This window comes from Triticum dicoccoides, chromosome 7A (genome assembly GCF_002162155.2).
Source record: "Triticum dicoccoides isolate Atlit2015 ecotype Zavitan chromosome 7A, WEW_v2.0, whole genome shotgun sequence".
Classification (NCBI taxonomy): Eukaryota; Viridiplantae; Streptophyta; class Magnoliopsida; order Poales; family Poaceae; genus Triticum; species Triticum dicoccoides.
Window position 1 is genome coordinate 215982327 of NC_041392.1, and position 6654 is coordinate 215988980.

Below are 6654 nucleotides of genomic sequence, written 5' to 3' on the forward strand. Positions count from 1 at the left end.
AGGGTGATCTACGTAAAGTCATTATGAACGAGGCTCACAATTCACTCCTATATATTCATTCTGAAGTACAAAGATGTACCATGACCTCAAGCAATCGTATTGGTGGACTCGAATGAAGCGAGAAATTTCTCGGTTCATGAATGAATGTGATGTCTGCAGAAGAGTGAAAGCAGAACACCAATGACCAGCTGGTCTCCTCCAACCTCTTGCCATTCCAGAATGGAAGTTTGACCATATTGAGATGGACTTCGTGACTGGATTTCCCAAGTCCAAACGTGGAAATGATGCTACCTTTGTTGTCATCGACAAGCTTACTAAAGTGGCTCATTTTCTTCCTATCAAAGAATCTATCACAGCAGCTCAGTTTGCAGAGCTATACACCTCCAGGATTGTCTCCTTGCATGGCATTCCGCAGTTCATATCTTTAGATCGTGAAAGCATCTTTACTTCTAAGTTCTGGGACTCCTTCCATAAGGCCATGGGCACCAACATTCTCTTCAGCACAGCCTTCCATCCTCAAACTAGTGGACAAGTCGAGCGAGTTAATCAAATTCTTGAAGATATGCTCAGGGCTTGTGTCATTCTTTCGGTATGAAGTGGGAAGATTGTCTTCCATATGCCGAGTTCTCCTACAACAACAGTTTCCAAGCGAGTTCGGGCAAGGCCCCATTCGAGATTCTCTATGGCAGAAAGTGACGTACTCCTCTTAATTGGTCAGAGACTGGTGAACGCCAACTTCTTGGCAATGACTTAATCACAGAGGCTGAAGAAATGTGCAAAGTCATCCGTGAAAATCTCAAAGCCGCGCAATCGTGCCAGACGAGTTACTATGATAGCAAGCATCATGACTTGGCTTTCGAGATTGGATACCATGTCTACCTCCGCGTCTATCCAATGAAAGGTACTCATCGCTTTGGTATCAAAGGGAAGCCTGCCCCTAGATACATGGGTCCTTTCAAGATCATTGGCAAAAGAGGCGATCTCGCCTATCAACTTGAGCTTCCATCTAACTTTGCAAACGTGCATGACGTGTTTCACGTGTCACAGCTTCACAAGTGCTTCATGACTCCTGACCGCACCATCAACTTCGAAGAGATTGATCTCCAAGAAGACTTGTCTTGTCATGAGCATCCCGTTGCTATTCTTGAAGAAACCGAGCGCAAGACTCGCAACAAGTCTGTCAAATTCCTGAAAGTGAAGTGGTCACACCATTCCGACCGAGAAGCCACCTGGGAACGCGAGGACCACCTCCATTCTGAATATCCGGAGTTCTTTCAGTCCTAGATCTCAGGACGAGATCCTTTCGTAGTGGTGGAGTGTTGTAACGCCTCGGATGTAACTTACCATATTTGTACTCCAACTCTTGTCTTTTTCGGCTCTTAGTTATGAGATTCGTGGTTGGGTTCTTGTCTTTGTTTTTGCATTTTGTTCATGTCATGCATTTCATATCATGTCATCATGTGCATCTCATTTGCATACGTGTTCGTCTCATGCATCCAAGCATTTTCCCCGTTGTCCGTTTTGCAATCCGACACTCCTATGTCCTCTGGCGCCCCCTTTTGTCTCTTTTCGTGTGCGGCTGTTAAACTTGCTCAGAATAGACCGATATTTGCCAAGCGGCCTTGGTACACCACCGGTAGACCGCCAATCAAGTTTCGTGCCATTTGGAGTTCGTTTGATACTCCAACAGTTAACCGGGGAACCGTAAAGGCCTCTTGTGTGTTGCAGCCCAATACCCCTCCAAAGTGGCCCAATAACCCATCCAAAACCCCTCCATCCTCTCGGCCGTTCGATCATGATCACGTGGCCGAAAACCGCTCTCCATTTGGACATTCCCTCCTCCATTTTCGCGGACGAAACCCTAAATTTCTTCCCCCACCGCCGCCGGACGTTCTCCCCCAACGGTCGGACGTGTCCGCTCCCTCTCCGCTGCCACGTGTCGGGTTCCCATTCGCCGGGGCAGCCGCACCCACTTCCCTGCGCTGCCACCCACGCTGACCCGCCGGGGCCCAAGCGGGGCCCTCTCGGCCCGGGCGCCGCCCGCCGCCGCCAACCACCTCGCCCGCTCCACTGCAGGCGCTCGCCTCCGCCGCCTGGCGCCCACCGCCGCCCGGAGTCCACGCAGGGCGCCACCTCCGCCCTGCTCGTCCATGCTGGGTCGCCGTTCCGTCCTTGCGCAGCTGCAGCGCCACCGCGAGGGCGCGCCTCCCCGTGCCTCACGCTCCATCTCCGGCCAGATCCGGCCGCGGGAAGGCCGGATCCGGCTAGCTGCTACTCTGGCCACCGCGAGATGCTACTCCGGCGAGCTCCCCGGTCATCCTCGAAGGACGCGCAAAACCTAGATCCCGTTGACTTTCGGAGAGGTCGATTTTCTCTAAGTCTTTTCCCCTCATATCTTTATGCCATGTTCATTGCATCATAACTTCTCATCCATAGCTCCGTTTTGTGCGTGCTATATATCAAAATGTTCATCAGGATGTGATCTTCATTTTGTTCCATTGTGCCATGCTTTTTTGAGTACATCTTGATGCTCAAAACGTTGATGCAAGAGTGCTATAAAATGTTAGGTGCTGATCCTTAGCAGAGTATGAGCATTTGTCATTTTTTCTACAATTGTTGTGTGCTGCATATGGTCATGTGCTCTACATGTGTTTTGATCTATGCCATGCCATCTTTACAGGGGTGTATGCCATGAATTTTTGTGATCAATGTGGTGACAAGCACAAGCATGCAAAATAGCTCTCGTAATATTGCTGTTTTCAGGGACTTAGAATTTCACTAAGTCTTTGCTCTGCTGTTATTTTTATGCCATGTATTCATGTTGCTACATTGAGATCCGTGCTTCTTTTGAGTATGTTCAGTAAGGATGATTTGGACATATGGTCATGCTCTATCTAGCCATGTCCCTGTGTGCATTTATAGAGTGCCCTAGCATGACTCAATCTTGCTCTACTTTTGCTATAAAATGTTCCTGGCAGATTGTTTACGTGTTAATCAATTTTTCCAAGGTTGTTGTAGTTGATCCATGCATGCTATGAGATTGTTCTTGCCAGGGTTAGCTTCAGGAACATGTCTTCTTGCTATTTCTATGCTTATGTTGTCATGCAATGCCTTGTGGTGAGTGAATCAAGCTCGCAAAGAGGCCTTCATAATTTTGTTTTTGCCATGTCCAGTTTTCTACAAAGTCTGAATCTGTTAACGAAACTTGCTATGTTTAAATGGGTGCCATCATATTTTTCTGTGCCCTTTTGGCTGATGGTAAGTAAGGGACTTTTGTTCTATGCTTTGAGTAGATTCATTCCATGCCTTTGTTTGATATGTTCTGTTCCTGTAGCATGTTGTTATCTTGCTCTAAACATTGCTTCCTGATGTTAATTCCTGACATGTTAGTATTTTCACTAAGTTTGTGAAGTTGATATCTTTTGCACTTTTGCCATGCTTGTTTTAACCTACTTGTCGTGGGTTTGTCACGGCAGATGTCCTTGTGAAAGGACTTAGTTGTGGAGCCATCGCTACGGGTTAGCTTAAAGGGGTTAAACCGGACAAGGGGACACGGGGAGTTTTATACTAGTTCGGCCCCTTCGAGGAAGGTAAAAGCCTACGTCTAGTTGTGATTGGTATTGCTAGGGTTTCGAAGGCCAGGGAGCGAATCCAATTTGTCTGGCTCTCGAGTTGTTGTCTGTCGCTAAACCGCGGCCGGGTCGTCCCTTTATACTCATAGGTTGACGCCCGCCGGGCTACAGAGTCCCGAAGCCAGATCATAAACGTGTCCGGTTCGGTCTCTACTATTCCTATCTTACAATACAAGTTACATGACTAGGTCGGTTTACATTTACAGGCTGTAACCCGCCTTCGGGCCTTGGGCCTTCCGTAAAGCGCCATCATCCTTGCATCTTCATGGGCTTCTAATCTTCAAAGAGTCAACCCGGCTACATAAGGCCGGTTTAGCTCCAGTAGTAATATCCCCAACATTAGGCCCCAGATTGGTTTGAACTTGTTCATGTCAATCTTCTACACTTAGAAAAATCTTCTCTCATATATTCACCTTGATCTTGTAAACCACCATGATGTCATACTTCCAAATTATGATAAACCGCCCTGACGTCATCCATCCGTCGATGTCAGAGATTACCTTCATTTAATGTGTATTCAGTCACCGAGGCGACACCTTTATTAACTTATCCATTTTTTGGGCTGCTCGATTCCCACACTTGCCATTTTACCGCTTCGCCTTATAAATAGGGGCAGAGGACCCCTTTCTTTTCTTTCCGCTACCCATTCATCTCTTCTTCTTCCTCTTGACGACCCCGCACTCGAGCGCCGCCGTCATCTTCAAACCTCACCTCTGCTTCGTCATCGGCCACTGCATCAACCTGTTCGCACCAGAGTTCCACAGCGCCCTTTCCGCTGCTTCCGTGGTTGCAGTAAGTCCTTTCCCCCTGCTTTCCTAGATCCATTAGGGTTTCCTCGCTGTTCTTGAGGTTCGTCAGAGCTTATAGCGCTGTTCTTCCTTTGGCCCGTAGATGAATGCTTCGTACTTATCATATCTCTTGCCGTGATGAATCTTCTGTTACCCTCACAAATCCTTATACAAAAACTGCTACAATCCTTCATAAACTGTTTCGGGTCTTACCCTTTTTAGGTCGAAATATTTTGCTTTTCTGTCTTACCTTAGATCCAAAAGTTTTATACATCTCTGTGAAATTTGTTTCTCCTCACACCATTATAGGCAGTTTAACTTTGCATAATAAATTTGTACCATTAGCCCTCTGATAAACCGGAAGAGCCTTTTGTCTCCATAATCATATTCCGGTTTAACAGTGTCTGAGTACCCCTGTCGTGGTATTACCTTTTATGCATTATTACATTGATCTCCGGTTTATGCCATGTCCTCTATCAGTATGTCTCTTACTCCATTGTATCGTGCATATAACCATGCGTGATTTATAAACCGACCTTTCATTTTCAGCTTGTTTGTTTCGCAATGTGTCGTGGAATTGTCACGTCAGATGTCCTTACTGTGAGGACTTAGTCGTGAGGCCAATGCATCTATGTGGTAGCTTGAGAGGGGTTGAGCGGAATCGAGAGACGCAACACAAGACAAGGGTTTAGACAGCTTCGGGCCCCGGGAAACATCATCCGGTAACAACCCTACATGCTGTTTGAGGCTAGATCTCATTATCATCACGAGGGAGTCGCCGTAAACCGGCTCTCCTCTAGTTGTGTCTAGCCCTAGAGATTGTTTCTTGCTTCTCCCCTTTGAGGAGCCCTGCCCCTCCTTATATATGTTGAAGGGGCGGGTTACATGTGGAGTCCAACTCGGACTTTAACTTAAACTATTTTGACTTCCCTTCCTGGACTTCTTAACGTCTGCCGGTTTAACATTGTTCTGCCGGTTTAACATTGTCTGCTGGTTTAACATTGTCTGTCGGTTTAACATTGTTCTGCCGGTTTAACATTGTCTGCCGGTTTAACATTGTCTGCCGGTTTAACATTGTGTACCGGTTTAACATTATCTGCCGGTTTACCGTCTGTCTTAGCCATCTGTCTTGACTCTCTGTCTTAACTCTCCGCTGGTTTACCATCCGCCGGTTTACCAAGTCCCAGCCGGTTTACAACTCCAGCCGGGTCATACCGCTGGGTATATCCCCGACATTAGCCCCCAGTTTAATTTGGATTTATCCATGTTAAACTGATCCTGAGCATCTTTAAATCCTTGTCATTTCCTTCTAGAAAATCCGAGTCAATAGACCAGCTTCATAATCAATTTGCTGACATTGGTTTGTCATAGATAAATATTGTGAAGAATAACTCCTTTGACTTCAGCTCCCAATGCTTAACAAAAATATTGGCCTGTGAAATACTCATCTTATCTGCAACCGGTTTAAGAATGTAGAACTTGCCGGTTTGAGAATGTAAAACTGTGCCGGTTTAAGACTTGAACTTGTCGGTTTATCATTACTGGTTTATAAATATTGATGGCACCAGGTCATAATTGTAGTTAACATCAAGCTTGAAAATATACCTCTTATATGCCTATCACTTGTAGCCCCAAGTATTAAGAAGGTAACATAGCAACAGCTTAAGACTTGCTTCAATATGAATGTCACAATCTTGAAGAAATCCAGGTTGTTCATTTCAATCACTAGTCAGAACTGAGTATTCCACATATGTAGCCCCCAAGTGCCGGGTTGTCATGCTTGCAGCAACCTGGGACTTGAAATTGCTAACCTCCAAGGGCCGGGTTATTATGCAATAATGAGCAGAGACTTTGTAAATATGATCATGTAAACTTGAGCAGCAATATGTAGCCCCCAAGGGCCGGCTCAATAAGATAATATTGAGCTGGGACTTGATATATTCTTCAATGAAAATAACATCATATGATGTAACCCCCATCATGGGGCTTGAACCCACGTCCACAAGGTTAAGAGCCTTGTGCTTTACCAACTGAGCAGTGGATCCTTCAATAATAGTTGAAAATCTGTGTACCTTGAATTGTTGACAGGAGCAATTGGTAGCCCCCAAGGGCCGGCTTATTACGATGTGATGAGTCGGGTCTTCAATAAGTGAGCAAACAACGACTTTGCATTAGCCCCCAAGTGTCATGGTGCATGCTTGCAGCGACATGAGACTTGTGTATTTGATGTAATC